The sequence below is a fragment of the Cryptomeria japonica genome, chromosome 7 (genome assembly GCF_030272615.1).
Source record: "Cryptomeria japonica chromosome 7, Sugi_1.0, whole genome shotgun sequence".
NCBI lineage: Eukaryota > Viridiplantae > Streptophyta > Pinopsida > Cupressales > Cupressaceae > Cryptomeria > Cryptomeria japonica.
Genome location: NC_081411.1, coordinates 167670361 through 167693531, shown reverse-complemented (window position 1 = coordinate 167693531; position 23171 = coordinate 167670361).

The following is a 23171-nucleotide window of genomic DNA, read 5'->3' as shown; positions in this document are numbered from 1 at the left end:
TTTCATGACCAAAAGGTGCTCACAATTTATCTATCGTGAAGTAGCGAAAGGCAAAAAGGTGGACCTGACACATAGATTCAAACTAAAGATAAATATCGATCAAGTCCCATTTGATCAAACAGACAACATGATTTCGTGAGGTCAAACTAAACGTGCTTTATCCTTTGCGAAGTGGCGAAAAGGTTTGGCGGGACCTAGCAATGAAGAATTTTCCTTCGATTACAAGGTGATCAGGTCAGGCAAAGATCGACGGCTCGCATTTCTTCATGGTCAAGAGATGCTTGTGGTTTACTCTTCACGAAGTATCGAAAGGTTAATGGGCCCAGGCAAGGAGTGTTATAAGAAGCTTAACAAATGCGCAAGTTCCCAAGATCTAATGGCCAGTGCAGTTTCATTGATTAAAGGTGCTCAAAAGTTATCTTTCGCGAAGTAGTGAAATGACATGGCATTCTAGGTAAGTAGTCTAGGTAGTTTAAGTGGCAAATAAGAAAGTGACACGTGGCCAAAAATCAAGTTGTTCAACGAACTAAATTTAAGGATTGGGGGGTGGGCCCAAGAAGGTGAGTCATACCTCGAATAAAGAAATGATTTGTCAGACGCAGGTGGTAATAAAAGAAGTGGATCCTGTTGGGATTTTTTTCAGCAAGTAAGAAGGTGACATGTCATGGACCAAATGCCAGATGGATAAAGATGAGTCAGAGGACCCACGTCTGTCGGTTTTAAACAAGATTAAGTAATGAGCAAGTTCCTGAGATCTGATGATTTGCATAGTTTCGCGAAAATAAGATGCAAGCGAGATAGTCCTCATGAAGTTGCAAAAAGGGCCGGTGGGCCCAAAGGGCAGGCTAAGCATGAAGTTAAAGGCCGATTAACTCTATCTTGATCCAACAGTTCTCATGAGTTTGTGGCCACAAGCTAAATGATGATTAGTGTTCGTGAAGTCGTGAAAGATAGGTGGAAGTCACATGTAGGTATGACGTGGCAAAATAGCTGCTACTTTTGTGGAGCTCGATAGGGATATGTTAAGTGACACGTGGTTCTAAAAGATTGTTAAGGGCCCACCCAGGTGTAATCGGTGGTTATGTGGGAGTAATGAAAGATAGCACATGGTAGATCTAGAGTGGAAGCCAAGCGAGTTGCCATGGCTAATGGCCGACTGCCATGTGGCATTTACTAATAGACAAAAAGGTGGGGTAAGTGGTTCTGGGATGCAGTGCCCACTTAAAAGGCATTCATCTCAGGATTGATCAAATGATTCTCGTTGTTTCATGGCCGAAGATACCCATAGATTAACCTCATTGAAATGGCAAAAACCACTAGCCGTCAAGGTGAGGCGCGATTAGTAAAAAAGATCGATGGTCCTAGTTGGAGTTAAAGGCTGGGTGACTTGAGTTAGATTAAATGTTATGCACGGCTTCACGAAGGAGAAGTGCTCAATTGTTAAGGATTGTGAAGTGGCAAAAAGAAGGTAGGGTCCAGAACTTAAGCAGATAGATTAAGTGGAGATAAAGACAATGCAGGTTCCTGTGATCCAATGGCCAGCGTTGCTTCTCAAAAGAAAAGAGAACGGGTTTTATGTTTTGCAAAAATGGTGAAAGAGCAAAACAGAGGAAAGACTCAGAGGAATCATGACCTGTTGGAGCTAGTTTTGAATTCGATTTGGTGAATTCAATTCTGAAAAGAAAGCCGAAGCATGCGGAGTTAATTCTTAAAACTTAAATGCCAACTTTTCTTCTTGAGTCCACATCAACTTGATTGCTAGTATCATTTCATCAAAGTTTGTTGTAGAGTGAATTATTGCAGAGCGATTTTCTGCAGGTGAATAATCAAGTTTTTTGTGCTTTTCTTGATAACTCTGGTTTGTTCTCGAATATTTATGTGTGAATTAATTTGTTAGAGGTCTGTGCTAGTTGCTAGTGGTGTAGTTGCTTGTCCAAAATGGCACCAAGAAGAGAATTAACCGAGAGTGTGAACTACTAAGAACAAAACATATGTGATGATTTTTTAGAACAACTAACTATGTCGACCAATGTTGGGGCTAAGATCAAAGAGCTAGTACCCAAACACCCTTATTTGAAAATTGGAGATGGACTTTATGATAAGGGTAACTGGTTGAAAGACCTTGAAATAGGAATGTCAAGCTTACGACTTTTCAAAGTTATATTTGGGCAGAGAAATTCCCCAGCTCCTGTGAATGGTATATGGGAATAGGATGTGGGAAAGCTTGTGGTCCCAAGTGTTTTTATGGATATAGACCTATTAACCTTGATTGCATAGAATTATGACTCTGTGGCAAGATGCATTAGGAACATAAAGGGATCAGTCCTGATTGAAATCAATGGAGATGAATTCAAAAAAGTTTTTAAACTCAGTGAATCCTCCAATTTGTTAGAGCCTATTGACTTTAAATCATTAGCCCAGGTTTATAATGCACAAAGGGGTCATCTTAGGAGTGGCCCATTGAGAGAGTTCTTTGTAAAGATAGGGGGGTTAATAGTTGTAGGCCCCAGCATAATGGAACCATTCTCCCTTAATTTATTTACCTTGAGAGCTAAGGGTATGTATTGGGCTTTATGCCAGATCTTTGGGGAACATGCTGAAACGAATATGCCAACCCATTGTATGCTGATGATTGCCCAAATTTTGAATCCTTCCTTGGCCATTACATTTGATTATGCTTCATACCTTGCTGATGCCATTCATAAAGGGCTAGTAGGAATCAAGAATGGTAAGGTTGACAAGCCAGTCAGATGGTATTTTATGTTAATGCATATGTTCCTGTTCAAGGGTGCTAATTACTTTGCAAAGGAGATGGACCTGGTTAAGGTCAAGGATAAAGAGGAGATGCCAGTGCAATAGTGGAGTACTATTTTATCATGGGATATGGAGGATGCAAGTTATTTGAAGTTTGATAGATGCTTTGCATCTAAAATCAGAATCCTCTTGTGCAGAGAAAACCCTAGAATCCCTAAGGCTCTTTTGGAGTTTATCAGACCTATGGAGTTTGTAGAGGATATCAAGATTGCTCACAATTTAGGAGACATCTATTTATACCCTGTGTCTACTATTTTTAGAGTGTTTGGATTTAGAGGCACCCCCTATTTACTACCCTATCAGGTCCCATTGAAAATAGGGATTGCAGAAGTGTTAAGACAGATTGGAGGGGTGCAGGAAGCTGAGTTGACTAATAGAGGTAAAGGGACAATTTTCCCAATTGTTACCTGCCCACCATTTTGTAATCACTAAGGGTGGATGGAGATTTTTTGAAGAATTCTTTAATCCGTATAGGCTATCAACTGCAGTGTCAAGATGTGGAGACCCTGAGAACTTCTTCAATGGCATGTTCAAGAAAAGAGCAGTATGCAGAGGTAGGCCTCGTCAATTTGAATTTCCAGAGGATTTGATTAGGAATGAGTTCAACTTAGATGAGCAAGAACTGAGGAAGGAGAAGTGGGTGGCATATAATAAAGCCCTTGATTTTATTCATCAGTTTGACACTAGCTATGACCCTTTGTCTAGCTTCACCCCATTAGAGGAGAAAATAAAGTTCCTGATTCTTTATTTTGAAGACCTCATGAAGACCCTAACAGAAAAGAGGGAGGCCATAATGCAAAATGATCCTAATAAGGTTAAGATGGTCTTGGCCAAGCCTACTTTTGCTAAAGCAATCCCACTAGGTGACTATGTAATGCATAAGAGGCCAAGGTGCACTGTAATGATGCCAGTGATAGGTGAGCCTTCCACTTCAAAAGGAAAAAAGAAAATTGAAGATATTGTAGACAGTCAGGATTCCCCTAAGAGGCAAAGAGTGGGAAAAGAAATTGAAACTAATGAACCTCAATATTCCCCATCTCAGTGTCCTATCCACATTGGAGGTAAACAAGTTGTGGCTGAACAATTATTGCAGTTAGGGAGTCTCGGTGATATTGCCTATACATATGAGGAGACCCAAGAGGGGATGCCCAAAGAGCCACCAAATGCTGAAATGGATTTAACTGATGGTGAGTTAAAGGACTAGCAAACTAGTGAAGAATTCCTAGGTGACAGTAACTTCATCACATCAGGAGATTTTCTATAGTCTCTTTGGAAACAAAACATTGATCAATTCAAGATCAGATGTGAGAAAAGGGTAAATGAGTAGCCTCTCAAAGATGTAGCCCAAGTAGAAGAAGAGGTTAAGCAGGAAATGATGGAGGAGTTCAAAGCAATCAGCCCTGAGAAATTGAGAGATATGTTGGATAAAGATGGTGTGTTAATTCTCCCTAAATGGGACATAGCTGATGCATTGATCCTTGATGCAGTAAGAAACGAAATGAAGCCAATGTAAGGTGTGACCTTTAACAAGGATAATGCTGCTCTTGTCTTATGGTCATTAAAGAAAGATGAGATAAGGAGGAAGAAAAATGCCTCAAATTCTAGCCTCTTTGGAGGAATGATTGTTAAGAGGGTTCAAGACACAGGAGTGATGGAAGCAGCTAATACTATTCTAGAAACTACAAAGTTTAATGTGGCAGTAGTAGAGAAAGAAGCCCAAGAAAAGGCTACTCTCCAATTGAAGTTGGAGATTGTTTTAAAAGCTTATAATGAGGCTAAGGAAGGAATAGCCAATAGGGACAACATCATCACTAAACTCCAGAGCCAATTGGCAGGTCAACATCATGAAGGTGAGTCTTCAACATTGATGATCGCTTCCTCTCTAGCAAGACCCCCACCTACTTGTCCAATTATAGAATTCACTCCTTCTCCTATGCCTTCTGGTTTCCAACTAGTTGAGACTTATCAACATGAAATGGAAAAGTTGCAATAGGCCCAAGTCTTATTTGCAAACAAGTATGAGGAGAAGATAAAGGCAACAATTTTAAGTTTGGCTGACACTATTGATGCTCCTACAATGTATATCAACATGAAAAGAATTTTGGACACTCTTAGTGAGTTGAATGAGGACAAGGCTATTTTAGAGCCTATTATGAATAAATGGTTGCCTCAGGAAGTGGACTTAGAACTAATGTGTGCGTTATATGATGAGGCAGGAGCTGATGTCATTATCAAGTCTACATGTAAGTTAGTAAAAGGATTGACAAAGTTGGCTAATGGAAGAGCTAATGTGGAAAGAAAAGATAATTTGTATAGGAAAGAATATACTGATCATAAATTTGCATTGTTTCCTAGAGGTTTTGTCAACCAAAATCAGTTAAAGGATAAATAGGCATGGTTAGATGAGTTAGGGGCTAATTTATCCTTAAGGGTAAATGAGATAATCAATAAAGATGACACCTTTTTGTTTGTTAAAACAATTGAGGAAATACTGAAGATCAAATCTCATTCTGGGTTTTTGGATTCAGAGGTAAGGAAAGTGAGGAACGCCTGGAAAAAGTTGTTAAAGTTGAATAAAACAATTATTGGCCACTCATGGCCTACTGATGATGTTTTCCAAGGATGGTCCAAAAATTATGCGGTGGTCAACGTGGAGGTTCAAGAAGAAGATGCTCCAAAACAGTTAGAACATGTTCTAGAACAGTTAGAAGGCACTCCTGAATGGTTAGGGTATATTGTGGAAGAGCCACCAACTGAAGAAGCCATTGAAGCAGAAAAGGACATGTAACTACTTCTTGAGTGAAGGAGATTTTTGTAACAAACTTTTTTGAAAAGATGGTTTGAAGCTTGTATGCATCCATGATTATATAAATGGATACCAGGACCAATGGAAGAGGATCGCAAAGAATTGTAAGAAAACACTGTAGAAATTTATCTGAGCTTTTTTCTAGGTCTTAATGGAGAATATTCAAATGTTTTTGTAATACTTTCCTAAATAATATCAATACACAGACTGTTGGTTTTGAGCTTAAACTTTGTGTTGTCTTCAAGTATTTTTTGCAAGTATTTACTGTTTCATTCTGAGTAATCTAGGGTTATTCCTTTTGAATATGGGTTGTAAGGCTACTCCAAGTAGATGTGCTTCTTAGCTTTTCTCTTCAAGAGGGGAATTAAATACGTGGGAATAATTTCTATCGGTAAATTCTTTGTCGGATACTTTGAATTTGATAAATGTAGTTTAGTCTGGTATGAATAAATTCTTAAGTATGTCAAGCATATGTGGGGATCTGCAGAAGCCAAGCTGATAGGATGTGTGGAGATGTTTGATTGTGGGAGTATTTTTTGAACTTAGATGACTCTGTGGCCTGGATAAGGCATTGGTATCTATTACGGTTGTCTTTTTTACATATCTTGTAGGTCAATGCTGAACATGAGTACAAGTTTTATTTCTTTGTTTCAGTTGGTTTTAAGGTGATAAGATCCACTAGTTTTTGGACTGGTTTACTATGGATTTGTCTTTTAAAAGTGTGAATTCAGTTCATAAGAGGTATACCCACCTGAACTTTGGACAAGTTCAAAGTGTAGAAGGTTAATCAAACCTTGTCATATGTTGTTCTGAAAGTTTCCTTCTCTTTGATCTCTCTTTTGCTAAAAGAGTTTATCATATTACTATAAGGGTCTTAAGGGGAATTAGATTTTGAGAACAACAAAAGTGGCGACTCTGCTGGGGAAAGTCATACTGTGAATCTAGCTTGTTTTGATATTTCCCATGGATTTGTGGATGGTGAATCTATCTGTTTAACTAGTCCTTTTGGAAATAAGAAAATTCTAAAAAGAAAACAAGTGCAATGCAAGGAGGAAAGTATACTCGATCTTTCATGAAAAAACATCCTCATGAAACATTGTAGGAAGGATTGCCTGAATAGTCAAGAAGAGGTCAGAAAATTACTATAAGGGTCTTAAGGGGAATCAGATTTTGAGAACAACACACATAATCCCCCAGATGAAAATCCCCAAAAAATTGAGCCCTCCTAAATTTGAACTTCTCGAGAATAGCCTCCATTTTCTTTTTGGACCTTCTGAAGCGGAACTTCATTTAGTGAAACCTCCCTAAAGCCCAATGCAAGGAAATCCACCCCCTAGTGGGAATAACCCACCTCCACCTATTGCACCAACATTTGAGTTCCCTATTTCTGATCAGCATGATAATCCTAATCTCAAGAATAATCCAGCTTCTTCCCTCCCTAAATTCTATGGATTAGTGAAAAAATACCCAGACACATTCTTGTTTGAGTTTGATATCCTTTGTAGGAGTTTTGATTATACTACAGATGCCCATATACTCAAAATATAACTTGCCACTTTGAAAGAATCAAGTTTGAGATGGTTTATGAGTCTAGGGAGTAGCACAATCACTACATGGGATTAGATGAAACGATTGTTTCTCATGAAATACAAGGATTATTGTATAGGCTCTGACCACCATAGGGGTGATATTTTTAGAATGATAGAGAAAGAAGATGAGAGTCTTAAAGATTATCTGGAGAGGTTTCTATTAAGTGTCAAAAATTCCAAGCATAACACTCTAAATGAAGAGTCTCCTAACTTGATATTTTTGAGAGGAATCAGTGATGAATGCACATATGCTTTGGATCTTATGGGAGGAAGTGACATAACACAATCAACATGGAATAATATTGGACAAATTTGTCAAAAGTATTCTAGATCTTCTTCTAACAAGATTAGGTGTTTCAAGCTAGGGGTTTCTTCATCAACATCTTGTAATGTAGTTTCTCAAATGGAGCTACTCAACTGGACACACATTTAGCTAAGAAGAAGCATGAGGAAGCTGATGCAGTTCTTACAAAATTTTGTCCCCATTCTAGATAGAGGAAAAGAGACTGCAGATGTAAAATGGTTGCAAATCTTGAAGTTCTTGATTTCAAGACTATACAAGGTGATGATGAACAAGTTTTCTATGTTGCTTAAAGAAGGCCAAATTTTCCAAGACAAGGTATGCCTCTTGATCCAATCTCTTTTTTTGGTTATAGTGGAAATCCCTATGCACAAAATAATCAATGGCAATCTCCCTATGCTCAAAATTTTGGAAGTTATCTAAATTGGTATGGTCCTCAAGGCCAAGGGTGGGATTTTTCCAATCAAATTCCATAGTGGCATCAACCACAAGGAAATTGGTCTCCACCTCAGGGACCATGGCAACAATTTCAAGTAAATTGGCAATGGAGGGGGGGTCATCCATGGACAAATCAGTCGTTTGGATATCATAAACCTATGCAGTAGCCATAAACACCTGCAATAGTGCCTCCTCCTGCAACCACTATTGTTACACCTAAACCCACACAGTTGCCTCAACCAATGTCGAACCCTAATAGCAAATCTTAGCAATAGCAACAAGTTTATCCAACTGATCCTAATCAATACCCAACCTATTCTCTATCTATAAGTGATATTCACCTCAAATCTAGGACAACTTTGCCTAACCTGTCCCCCCCAGTTATAACTAAGATACCAAAAGAACAAGAAATCTCTAGTCCAACAATCCAAATACCTCAAAATCAGAAAATACCTCCATTTCCTCAAAGGTTGAAAGCAAAAGAGATTCTTCCAAAACAGGAACAAAGTTTTGATATCATAGATCAGCTAAAACGCATATGTGTTAAAATTCCATCATTACAAGATATTAAGGATGTTCCTATGTATAGTAAGGCACTTAAGGAAGAATGTCTAAAGAAGCTCGGTAGAAAGAAAAAAAGATCCGCAAACAGTGCATGTAATGGGTCAATTGGCTAATATCATGTTAGGAAAAGTTTCAATTCCTAAGTATGATGATCCTGGTAGCCCTATTGTGAATATAGTCATCAATGGAACTCAAATAAATAACACTTTGATATATTTGGGAGCAACCATCAATGTAATGACAAGAGATGTTATGAAAAAACTTGACATAACCAGTCTTAGACCTACACCTACAATTCTATAGCTAGTTGACAGTTTGACCTGATGGTATGATTGAAGATATAGTTATTGCTTTAGATTCTTGGGAATACCCTGCAGACTTTATGATCATGTCTTCTAAGGCCACATTGGGAGGATATCCAGTGATTTTGGGAAGAACTTGGCTTGCTACAACTTATGCATATATTGGATGTCGGTCAAGGGATATGACTATTTTAGATGGAAATACTACTAAAAATTTTGCTCTATATTCTCTTGCTCAACCCCAATTTGATCAATAATAAGTCATTTGGCCTAACTTGGGAGAAGAATTTGAAGAAGGAGTTGACTCTGTCAATCACCTTATGATGATTAATAGAGGACCATTCATACAACTTCATGATCATGAATTAATTCTCTATAAAATTCTGACAAAACAATTAAGACAAGAGCAGCAGTCGCAGGAGTTAGTATCAAATATTCCAGCATTAGATTTTCCTATAACCACTGATATTCTACATACCCTGTTGCCACAGGAAGTCTGCACTTCTCATCTTTGTGAGGCATCTCAGGTTGATCTTACTATCAAAGTGGAAGTAGATCTAAACAAATATTTGAATATCAACAATCAACTCATAGGGATTCAAAGAATAACAATGGTTGACTTGCTTAAATGTCATCAACATGCTTTTGCATGGGATTATAAAGACATGCATGAAATTGATCCTACAGTTTGTACCCACCGTATCTAAATAAAAGAAGACTGTAAACCACTTAGACAACCACAAAGAAGAATCAATCATGCATTAAGAGAAATAGTTCAAGAATAATTGAATAAATAATTAAATTCTGGATTTATATATCCTATCTCAGATAGTCAATGGGTGTCACCTTTAGTGATAGTTCTCAAGAAAGGAGGAAAATGGCAGGTATGTGTGGATTATAGAGCTTTGAACTTGGCAACCAGGAAGGATCATTTTCCATTACCATTTGTGGATCAGGTATTAGACTCCTTATTAGGGAAGCAGTACTTCTCATTTCTTGATAGATTCAGTGGCTACAGCCAGATTCAAATTGCCCCAGAGGATCAAGAAAAGACTACATTTAATTGTCCTTGGGGAACATATGCATATTATGTTCTTCCTTTTGGATTATGTAATTCTATAGCTACATTTCAAAGAGCAATGATAAGCATATTTTTCAGATATTTCCCAAGACATCATGGAAATCTATATGGATGATTTTACCACTTATGGTTCTGAATTTGAAGAGGCATTGAAGAACCTGAAGAAAGTTTTGCAGCGGTCTGAAGACTACAATTTAGCATTGAATAGTGAAAAGTGCTTCATGATGATGCAAGAAGGCATAGTTCTTTGTCATCATATCTCTATCAAAAGAATACAAGTTGACCCACCAAAAATAGAGGTCATTCAAAACCTCCCTGCACCTATAAAGAAAAAGGATGTCAGAAGTTTCCTTGGTCATGCTAGATATTATAGGAGGTTTATCAAAGATTTTAGAAAAATTGTGAGTCCTTTATATTCTCTTTTGACCAAGAATATGGAATTTAATTGGACTTCCTCATGCAATGAAGCTTTCTTAAAGCCCAAAGAAGCATTGACCCAAGCACCAATTCTTAAGGGTCCAAACTGGTCCTTACCATTTTACATTCATACAAATGCATCAAATTATACCATAGGAGCATTTTTGGGACATAAGATTGACAATTTGGAAAGTGCAATTTATTATATCAACAAGAACATGCAGGGGCCTGAGTTTAATTACACTGTCACTGAAAAAGAAATGTGAGCAGTTATATATGCACTCAACAAATTTAGGCATTATATAGCAGGATATCTGATATTTGTGCACACTGATCATGCAATAGTTAGATATCTCATGAACCAACCTTCAATCACAGGAAGATTGAATCGTTGGTTACTATTGATGGAGGAATTTGATATTACAGTTGTTGATAAACTAGGTAAATCCAATGTAGATGCAGATTATCTTACTAGGCTTCAATTGTTGGATGATCATGCAACCATAGACGATGCTTTTCCATATCAAAATTTGTTCCTTATAAAAGCACACACTCCCTGGTATGCTGATATTGCCAATTATTTAGCTGCTAATAAAATGCCAATTCATTTCTCTCCTAAAGAAAGAAGATTGTTAGTTGAGAAAATCTTTAACTTCTCATGGATTGCTTATTTTTTATTTTATACTAGACTTGACCAAGTCATGAGAAGATGTGTTAGAGAGGATGAAATATATGACATCCTCAATGCATGCCATAATGAGCCATGTGGAGGATATTTTTCTACCAAAAGAACAACATTTAAAATATTGGGCACATGATATTATTGGCCAAGATTATATAAGGATGCAACACAATATACTAGGAAATGTGATATATGTCAGTGCATGGGTAGACCTACCAGATCTGATGAAATGTCATTATACCCCCAGATATTAGTTGCACCATTAGATAAATGGGGATTAGATTTTGTTGGGCAAATTGATCCTCCTTCAAATGAGAAATATTATATTCTAGTATGCACTGATTATGTTACCAAATGGGTAGAATCATGAGCTATGACACATGCAAGAGATAATAAAGTAGTTGAATTTCTCTATGAAGAAATATTTACTATGTATGGAGTTCTAAGAGAGATTTTTTCAAACCAAGGACCACAATTTACTTCCACATTGATTGCACCATTGGTTAATGAATATAATATCAGGCACGGGAAGTCTACTCCATATCATCCACAAGCAAATGGTCAAGTAGAAGTCACAAATAGGGATCTAGAATCTATTCTTACTAAAATAGTAGCTCTTTATAAGTAAGATTGGTCACAAATATTTCCTGAATCCATTTGGGCATACAGAACAACATGGAAAATAACACTTGGTTTTATACCTTTTGAAATAGTGTATGGAAAAACAACAATGATTCCTATTGATTTTGAACATAAAACTCTGAGAATAACTCTACAATTGAACATGACACTTTCTGAAGCACAAAGAGACCGCATTCACCAATTAAATGCTTTAGATGAGCTAAGGAATATGGTCATTCAACAAACAAAACTTATTCAAAATCAACGAGCTAAATGGCATGATAAGTACATAAAGGAGAGGAAATTTAAAACTGGTGATTGGGCGCTGCTATATGATTCTCGAGATAAAGATACTATGAGAAAATTGCAGAAAAGATGGTTAGGCCCATATGAAATAGAAGAAGTTTTCACAAATGGAGCAGTTTGCTTGACCACTATTGATCCAGTCCGATTCATGATTTTAGTCAAAGGTCATCGACTACGCCTGTATGATAAGCCTACAACCAAAAAATAGTTCCCACAACAATTCACCAATCAAGATAAAACATCAATTCCTGTAGCAACTAGAGAAGTTCCTTCAACAACCAAAGAAGTTCCTACAGCAATTGAAGGAAATATTCAAGGCACAGTTCCCACAACTTCTGTAGGGAACATTCCTATCACTCAATAAATTCTTCAAGCATCATTTCATAAAGATATTTCCATGTCTTATGGAAATATTATTCTCCATTAATAATTTTTCCATCCACATTATCCCACTTCATTTCTCTGCCTATCACTTCATTCAAGTCACATCATCTCATTTCACCCTTCTTTTTAGCTAACCATTTCATGCAGCATTTATTAGCACAACTACAGGTATGTACATATCTTTTTTTTTTTAAATTATTTTAAATTATTTTACTATGATTATTGCCTATTTTAAATCTGTGTACCCTTCCCTCTATCCTTTCTACATGTGTGGACATGTGTTATAATAAGTTGGGGGGTGTTTTATGGTTCAATTTTCTAAGTCAAAGTAATTATCCGTCCTTGTCAGTAACTTGCTTTGATTTTCCTAGCATCATTTTTGAATGATACATTCTTTGGTATGAGTGAGCAATGCATTCTGCCACCAAAACTAGAAGTAAGGAATTTTCGAACAAATATTTTTCAATTCTATAGATTACTTCAGGCCCTCATTCTATGCTACGGAAATTATTTTGTGAGCTGAAATAGTCATGGGTGGAGACCTTATCCACCATGAACCTATAATCCATGACACGTTACTACAGGATTTCCAGTGTGATTATTATTTTCGTATGAATGAGTGGATTGATTATTTTATGAATATAACGGATTACAATGAAGAAATTGCTTCCGAATTCATGTGTATATTCAATGAAGGAGAGGCCTCTGTCATTGGATTGAGAGTTATTGCCATAGAACAATGAATAGATGAAGTTATTGGGTTTCCGCTAGAGGGAGAGTTTTTTCCTAATTCTAAGGATGCAAGAAGCACTAGGGAAGAATTTACACACCCCATAGATTGACCTCTGACGGTGGACAAGAAGGGAACCAGATGAGTATCTTTTCCAGTAGAATGGGCCCAAGTGGCATTGTATATGATGCCCTCCTAAATGGCACAATGTTAGTTTAAGATCAAAGAACACAAAAACACACAAGACGTTAGCATTAGTCAATCAAAAACTAAAACCTATGAAGGCATTCCAAGAGAGATACTAAAAACACATGCTAATGAATCTAACTAAAGAAGTAAGACAATGAGATATCTCCAACTATCTCTTAGCATGAGATTAGCTCCTTCTCCCTTGTTCCTCTCCTCTCCAAGTTCCAAAATAGTGTAGCTCTCAGCAGCTTTTTGTACTATGGATGCTTATGGAGGATTGAGATTGTAGAATAGCTCCAAACATGAAATGAAAAAGTTAATTTTAAACCGAAATAAAAAGTGAATTCATTTTTAAAACCAACTTCAAAAACAAGTTAGTAAAAAATATAAATCTACTTTTTAATCTAATTTAAATCTGCACAAAAGAGAAAAATAGTTAGTAAAATCCGCCTATTTGGTGGGCTTCAACAAGCCTAATTTTTTTTTTTTTTAAATTTTTACAAGGTGATTTGTACAACGTTTTGTTACAATAGCGCTAGTCTGCGTTTGAACAGAGGCACTATTTAACACAAACGCACTAAAAGAAAGGGAAAGACAGAGAAGGGAAAAACACTGAAACAGAGTGAATAGCGCCAAAATAATGTCAAACGCACCAAAACAGTGTCAAAAGCGCAACCTGTGTGACATTTTCAACATTCAAACATGTTATTGGTTAAAAAAAAAAGTTGATCTTTTTGGTGTTTGGATTCACGTCAGGTTCACCAAATGATGTCATGGAAATGGGGACAAGGCAACAACAAAGTTCAATGTTAATAAGTTAGTTTCAACCATAAAAACAAAACAAAGAACTAAAAACCATTCCAAACATATCAAGAGAGATTTCAAAAAGCATGAAAGAAGTTTAACAAAATAAAAGAAAGGAGAAGAGCCTCCCTAAGATGCTTCCATGATGCCTTTTGATGCTTCTCCCTTGTTTCTCTCCTCTCCAAGTCCCAAATGAGTGTAGCTCTCAGCTTTTAGCACTAGCCATGGATGCCATATGGAGATTCAAGATGGTTGAATATGATAAGCAAATACTATGCAAGAGTAGATAGTGATGCTATGAAAAAGCTCTATGCTAATGCCAGTATAACAACAATACTCTAAAATGCTTCTCCTTTGCTTGAGGAGAAGGGTTCTATTTATAGAAGAAATGGGGAAATGAAGGGTTAAGATTGAGCAATCTTAACAAGGGTTAGGATTGAAAGTTGGGGATCCATGTGCACAATTGGCACCAATAAAATGGTGACAAGTTTCAACATAGGATTGGGTTGAGAGAAGAGGTTGGAGGCATTAAAGGCCTGAGAAGACCTCATGGTTATCTAGAAGGTAAGGGTCAAGTCTAAATTAAGATTACCCACTGGATTAAGAGTTAATCCAAGGATAAACCTTTGTGCAAATGATTAAGAGATAATCATGGTCAAAGCATTAAAGGCTTGATGAGACCTTTGGGTTGGGTAGAGGTTGAGTCAAAACAAATGTTTTAACCATGTGGGAGGGTTTGAGGTAACCATTAATGGTTATTGGAGACTTTGGGGATTAAGTGGTTGAAGGTTGAAAGCCTTCAATGGTTATCAAAGACTTTGAGGGTTAATTTGTTGAACACACAAAGCATTAATTGCTTTTCAAAGACTTTGGAGTCTTTGAGAAGTGACTCCAATTTGCTTAGGAATGTGACAATATTTAGGGGATGGATTAGGCTAATTAGGAAGGGTTTAGAAGAATCTAGAAGGGGTTTAGGCATACAAGTGGATTTTGTAGGAAAATGCAAGTGGGAGAAATTTTGGTATTTTCAATTAAAATAAAATCATTTATTTCAATTAAATGGTGTAATTTGCATTTGGATAAATATTCAAATAAATATTAATTTGTTTAAATGAGAAAAATGAAGATAAAGCATTAAAATGCTTGAAGACTTTGAGGGAAACCATTAAAGGCTTGAAGACTTTAAGGAAAACCATTAAAGTCTTAAGAAGACTATAGAAGGAAGCCATCAAGTTTGAAGACTTTAAAGCCATCAAGTTTGACTACTTTAAGGGAAACCATTAAAGGTTTCAAGTGGGTGAGGATAAATAGGATTTTAAATAAATAATTTATTTAAAATAGTTGTGCAACTTGCTTTTGTAGGAAAATACAAGTGGGTGGAGGATAAAGGTGATTTAAATAAATTATTTATTTAAAATAATTGTGCAACTTGCATTTGTAGGAAAATGCAAGTGGGTGGAGGATAAAGGTGATTTAAATAAATGTTAATTTATTTAAATGTGAGAGGTGGGATTTTGGGGGATTTAAATAAATATTAATTTATTTAAATGTGAGAGAATATTTAATTAAATAAATATGATTTATTTATTTAATTAATGGTCTGAATTTGGTTAAGTGAATTAAATCAAATAAATTGAATAATTTATTTAATTAATAGGAGAATAGGGTTAAGATGAATTAATTAAATATTAATTTAATTAATTATTAATTGATAGTTAAATAATCAAATAAATACTAAGTATTCATTTAATTAAGTGGACAAATTTATGTGACTACAGTATATAATGAAATACATTACCTGTGATGTAAGGTATTCAAATTTACATTTGGTCCATTTCAATTTGCTCAGTCATTTACGACATGGACAAAGGGAAAATGTTCCAAATTTTCTATACCACCTTATTTCCATAAGTGCCAAAGAAACACGAAAGGGTGGAAATCATTCTGTCAGTCATCATGGTTTGATAAAATTGTTATTAGAACATTCCCTTAGGGATGTTTCTCAAATGGCATGGGAATATTTGAAGATATACTGCAATTTAGGGTTGAAGATGCTCCTGTTGTAGAGGAATTAGTAGCCCAAGAGGAGGATATAGGAGAGCCCTCATCTCCTATAATTTATACAAGAAATCAACCTCCTATTGCCAAAGAAGCTTTGACTGCTACAGAAGATGTGGTGGTTGAAACAAACATTGAGCAGCCCTCCACTCATTTCCAAAGAGGAGCGACATATTTTAAAAGGAAAGGGAAAAAAGTAGAGAAAATTGATGCAGAAGGAGAAACCATGGTGCAACCTCAAGCAACGCAAGTTTCTCCTATAGCAATGCCTCTAGTACAAACTGTTCCTATAGCTACTCCAAAAGTATATGCAAGAAGGACTCGACAGAGTAGATAGAAATTTCAACCAATAGGGGATGTAGTGGAGGTTATTTTAATAGAAATACTAGAAGAGGAACATGGGAGTCCCACAGAGGTTAAATCCCAGGAAGAACATGGCACCGACAGACTTTCAAGTCTAGTATATGTGGCAAAACAATTTGAGGAACCTGTTGAATAAATTCAATGCCCTAAGGTAACAGCTAATAGACCTCCATCATCTCTCACTAGTTTGTCTAATGCACTAACATTTTATAGGCAGTGGGAGATAGAGAGGGCAAGGTTAAATTGGATTATTGATAAGCAATAGAGGGAAATTGAAAAGAGGGATAACCATATTGCATAATTGGAAGCTAAAGTTGACACAATTAGTAGTATGGTCCCTGAATTGATACAATGTAGGGCTCCTCCAAGGGTTTATGCTTTGCATCTAAAAGAAAAGTATTTAAGTTTTAAGCTAAACCACATTATTAAAGACCCTAGTCCTTCTTTAGATACCCCAGAAGAATTTAATAATGCTTATCAGACCTCTCCAACAACTATTAAACATTTATTGTGTGAACTTTATTTACATAACTATGTTGTGACTTCTGATAATAAGTGGAATCCCTTGTTATACGTTGGTGACATCCACATTAAATCATTAATTTCATGGGTGCAAAATGAAATCGACATAGGGACTCAGACCAAAGCATATAGAAATCTAGAATTTGATTGTCCATTGCCATTCAACGCTGAAGCCAAGGACCCATGACTTCTTTATTATGATTGGCAGAAATTATTAGCAAGGCTTGATGTAAGGAGCCTAGTGTTACCAATGAGGGAAGAAATATTCTAGGAATATGAACACTTGATTGAAAATAAAAATTCAACTATAGTTGATTATCTAATTCAATGCTGGAATAATATTCCAGAGGACCTAAAATAGGGTAAGCCTCATTCAATGCCTAATTTTCATTGAGCTATACAAAGAGCTCCTAAGTACATCCATTTGGGTAGGATGAAAAGCAATGACTGGATACCCTTGATCTTCCAACCCCCTATCCTCATGTGGCCATTGTTGGGATGCAAGGTTGTACACAAACCCTATGAGGTAGCCACAGAAGAAGCCAAATGAGCTAGACTAGAAAAGATGAAGGGATTTTATTGGAATTTGGCTACAGGAGGGATAGGACAGGGAACTATTAGTGACTTATGAATTAGTGTCTGAATTAGAAACTTTCCTCTTGCTAGAGGATCAGAAAGACACTAAGTTGGGGGGCATGATGAGCTAAGATATTAGCTCTTTTTATTCCTAGAACTCATAAGTTTTTGTCATGTTTTAATTTGTATAATGGGATGATAATGATGTATTAAAGTTTGACTATATGCATTCAGATGTTAACTGAACCCATTAAATGATGTTATGTCCTTGTCCGTTATTCCTGTGGCTATGTGATTTGTTCCTATTGCCATACAGATTATCATAGGTGATATCATGTGTGAAATGAATAAGTGTTATGATTAATTAAAATAGATATATATTTTCTTGTATGTTCTCTCTTTTCAATTGCAGGAATAAAAGAGATGTTGTAGAGAAGGTTATCCTATCACATCGAGAAGGTAGGTTGAGATATTCAAGGGGCGACTAAAAGTTCAAATTAGCGAAGAAGATAATGGGTGTGAGGAACGGAAAAGGAGTAGTAGAGCATGCAAGACTAATTTATGTCAGACTTCAGTGAGCATCAATCTTGTAACACCGCCACATTATATTCTTGGTTGTGGTTTGGTGTAGATCCACGTTTTTAGTGGCTTAACTCCGACTGTTCTCTGTCATGGATGTTATCCACCTCTTCTCATCGGTGTGATCTTAATTGTAGGAAGTTGTTGTAATTTTATTTTAAATAAGTGTCTTCGCCTCTTCTCTAAAGTTAGTTAGAAAGAAAGAGAGGGACAAAGAGAAGAAGATTTAGAAATAAAGTTGCAGAGTATTTTAGTTTTCTTTCATTCTAAATGATGTATCGACTTTTAAAAAGAAATGAATAAAGTCATGTTGTTTTGACCACTTAGAGTTATTTTGGAAGCCTGGATACACTCATCCAAGGGGGCCCACTAGGTGAGTGATCATGTGCCTTTGTTAAATTTAGTTTTCCTTTTCTGCCACAGTAGACATCCTAGCATTGACTGTTCCTACAGCTAATGGAAACATATCCACTAACTATTCCTGCAACCAAAGCAAATGGCATAATTCCTGTTTGACAACTTTGGACCTAGTTAACATTTCTTTAAGTAATTTTTATGTTAATTCAGAGTTTTTCTGTAGGCATTCAGTTGTTTTAATTCTCACTTGCTTATCCCAAATAGATTTTAGTTACTGCAGTAATGCAGGATAGCTATCATAGGAACTTAGTGCATATGTAATGCAAACCCATTTCAAGTAATGCGTCCCTAGGTTGACAATGAAATGCACTTCAGTTATGGAGATAGTAACTTCATAGAGTGAATGTCCAAACTTTGGGTTGAGACTTTAACTATAGTTATTATTCCTATTGGTGAAGAAAACACTATCCTGATGAACACCTAGACACACTGCATCAATCATGATGCCAATGAATCATTTTTTTGTCCTCTAATCAGTCTCAATCTACATCCTTTTGCTCTCAACCCATGATTTAAACCATCAACATTAATATCGACAAATCACCAACAACCTCACCGATAATATATAGTCCATTTGTTTCACACCTAGACTCCATGTGGTGTCTCTATCGGTATGCATCTCTACTAAGGACACTGTATCGATGTAGACTCTATCACCAACCAACACAAAATTGTGTTCATCTATCGTTTTTCTAACCTTTCCGGTTATACCCTAACTGGTCAACCTTCAAACCTGCACTTTGTTGTTCTGCTGGTGGAACACATTTTCCTGATCATCACACTTGTCAATCCGCAATAGCTCATCTTCATCAGATAGGAGAGCCTTGCATTTTTGCACTTTACTCACTTACTAGTTGTCATACTTACCGGTAACCACCTTGATCACACCATGTCATCAATCTTCAAAAATCTCCATCTGTTTGCATCTGCATTCTAGTTGCACTCTCTGTCTGCAGCTGCTCAACCTTGCCTTCTTCATCATTAGACTAGTTCTCCTATCAACTAATTTGTGAAAGTGACAAACTTATCCTTCCTTCTTTATACTGGTAACTCATCACGCCTTCTACATTTATTAACCTATGCATATCTCAGATTTCATGCACTTGAGGAATCTTTGTGTTTCACAAGTTTATCCAGTGTGAGGCTTCAATCACCTACCTTTAACTTATTGACTAACCTATCTCAAAGAGTTGTAATGTATTCCATGCATGTTGGGGGATAATCTCCACTTACCGGTGAGAGTGGATCCTTGTCATTTGCTTCCAACATTGATTTGAAATGACCTCCTTGTTTGAGCAGACACAACTTTATGTCATTCTTCTCTTCATCTGGTGACCACATCTTTATCTGATGGGAGTCCTATTGTTTCACATCCAACTGCATATCGGGTTTGCACTTTTTCATTAGTTCAACCCTTGCTAGCTTAACGAGAACATGCTTACCGGTTGGCAACAACTCAATTCCAACACACTACTTACCGGTCATTGTCAACTCATCATCGACCAGTTTTCCAAGTACTGGTTCCTTCTCTACAACAAAAACACTAAGAGGGGGGTGAATCAATGTCTAACCGATAAACAAAATATTAAAACTTGTTTGCAACTTTATAACCCAAATCAATATACTAGTAAACAAGTAATAATGCAATAAAGAGAAACAAAAGTATAACCATTAGTGCACACCATAACACAGATATTTTTGGTGAGGAAACCTGGTAGGGGAAAAACCTCAGTGGGATTTGTGACCCACAATATTTAATCACTAGCCAATATGAATAAATATTACTTATACAATAGGGGCCTATACATGCAAGAAGGCCAACAGCCTAGAGCTCACTGCTCAACAACAAAAATGGAGTTCCACTGACTACAAAATTAGATGATTAAATCCAGTGACAATGTACTTCTCAAAATAGCATTTGCAATGCTATATTCAGTACCGGTTTAAGCTTTGTCAGATACCTCTGCCATAAACCTTGCTTCTCTTTTCTCTGCTCTTATTCACTCATAAAATAATTACATCATAATACATATACAATTATTTGCTCTCATATACCACTTGCATTCATTACCTAATTACATTCCTTTCTTACAAAAAGACTTACAAGATCTTATATGTATATGAGTCTTTACAATACTTCATGTCAGCTATACAATATAATTTCCATGTCATCTAGGAGTGCCGGTAAGATCTTATGTCGGTGTGAATAGCCTTGTTGTAACTGTCGATGCCGATAGATGATGTATGTTGTTGGTGTAACCTGTGAACCATGTTAGCAGTTGGTTTCCATTAATGACAACATCAGCTATTCTCATCTGAGTGTATAATTCCAACAATCTCCCCCTTTGGCATTGATGACAACACTCATGAGAAAAATCCAAAAGCTGATATCCAAAAATGAAGTCCAAAACTGAGTGTGTTCCCCCTTAGCAAATGATCCCTTCTATACATTTTTCTCCAACACTACCACTCCCCCTTTGACATCAATGCCAAAGAATGTCAAAAAGAGTCAAAGAATTCAAAATTCTACCTCAAAGGCTATAATCGGTTATGTACAATCGGAAAGATATTTGCTAAAATCAGATTAAGACTTTGCATAAATTTAGTGCTGTCAGAAATAATGATTTCAGTCTTTCTGATCATCCTGGTCAGATAATGTATATGTTGCTCTGGTGATCTTTCTCCTTGAATGGTTTCTTTAGAAAGCTCAATTTGATATGTTAGAAGGTTGTCCAATCTAGGACCAAGTTTATTTTTTAGCTCCTGGGCCTTCATTATTATTTTTGCTTTTTCCCTTTCTAATTTTTCTATCTTTTCTTCAAAAACTACCATTTTTTAATCCAAAACTGAAGTAAGTTTCGAAAAACCTATCATGTTATCTGCTATATCATCAATCTCCTTTTGTGTTGTCCTTATCTCCACATCAATATCCTCTATTAGGTGGTGAGGCTTGCATGCTTCCTTATACAATTATTTATATTCCAAAATAGTGGAATTAAGTACCGATAACAAATAATCAATATGCTCTGTACAATCCTTAATAGTCTTATCAAAGAATTCACCTTTATCCTTATTCACCCTTTCCTGAACAGTCTCTTCATTAATTTTATCTATAGTTAGAATATTTGAAGCAATAAATTTGGACAATGTGTCCAATTTACCTAAAGATCCAGAAATATGATCTATCTTACAATCTGGTGTAATCATTTTCAAAATAGGTAAAGTATCACCAATGACCTTAAATGCTAAGGTGTTGCATTCAGTGATCTTCTTTATGGAATCTAAAAGTACATCTGTCACATTAGTAGGTATGTAATCCATGGTGGAGGTGCTAGGCAGAGTGTGAGGTTTTGCAGTTGGTTTCTTCTCATCTCCAGATTCCTTAACCACTTCTGCTATCTTGTTTCCATCTTTAAATTCTTCTTTATTAACTATTTATTCCTTCTTCTCACTCTGATTTTCAACTTTGTTTTCATCCTTACTATCTACCTTGTTGACTGTCAGTTTAGCTACTCTCTGTTCATGCCCTGTTCCAGTTTCTATTTGTGCTTCTACTTCTGCTTCTACCCGTTTCTCAATGTTAAGCTGAGTATCACCAGAGATGGTTTCAATTTTCTTAACTTTAGTTGTTTCCTCAATATTTTGCTGAGAGTCAACAGTGTTGGCTGATGACTCAGAGATCTCAATATTTGTAGTTTCATCTTTCTTTACCTCTGCAGTTTCCTTATCCAGCACAATGTTAAAGCCCTAAGTTTCCACATTCATGGTAAAAGGAATGTCAGACTCTGGATTAGTGTCATCTCTTGTCATTTCCTCTGTTTTCTCTTTAGATTGACTATCCATTTATGTCAGTGCCTTTGTAGTTATTGGTGGGGTGTCTTGTGCTGGTGGAGGAAGGTTATCCTTGACCATGGTATTAGGTACACTTCCAATTTTCCCTTTACCTTTATCTTTATGATATACTTTGGTAAATGACTTGTCTATTTTCTATCTATCCTTCTCTTCTTTCTTCTCTCTTTCAACAAAAAATATATCCCACTTATCTGTTGTCTCATCTACAGTTTCCTTAACTTTGCCAGCCATAAGGCTAACTTGTCAGTGACCACTCACAAAAACTATTCTATTTGCCTCTGATATTAAATCATCAATTTCCTACTTGGAATTAATAGGATGCACAACAAGTAGAGCTTCTACCTTTAATTTCTTGTCTAACTCCATTACAGACATTCTCTTAGCCTCTAACCTTAAGTACAAATCATTAGTTAAATCATCTACAACCTCAATAATAATTTTCTTGTATATGTCAAGATATAAAACAATACTTTCTTCTATAGTATCCTTATCTGAATCCTTGAAAGGATGATAAAGTTTATTCACATTACTAAGGTTGCCTTCTTGGGTGATATCATTGATCAACTCTTCCGGTGTAAGAGTATTTAGAGCCTTAGGTTCTAGTTTATTCTTTGGAGTCACTTTCTTCTTCAAACCACTGGGCTCTCTTACAGCCGCTTGTTTCTTTCTCTGTGTCCTTGACTTCTTGGGAGATGGAGCAGGTGTCGGTGAGGGTTTTCTTTTCTTCTTGTCCACTCTCTTGAATTTAATTCCCCTGCCACTATCAGAATCAGATG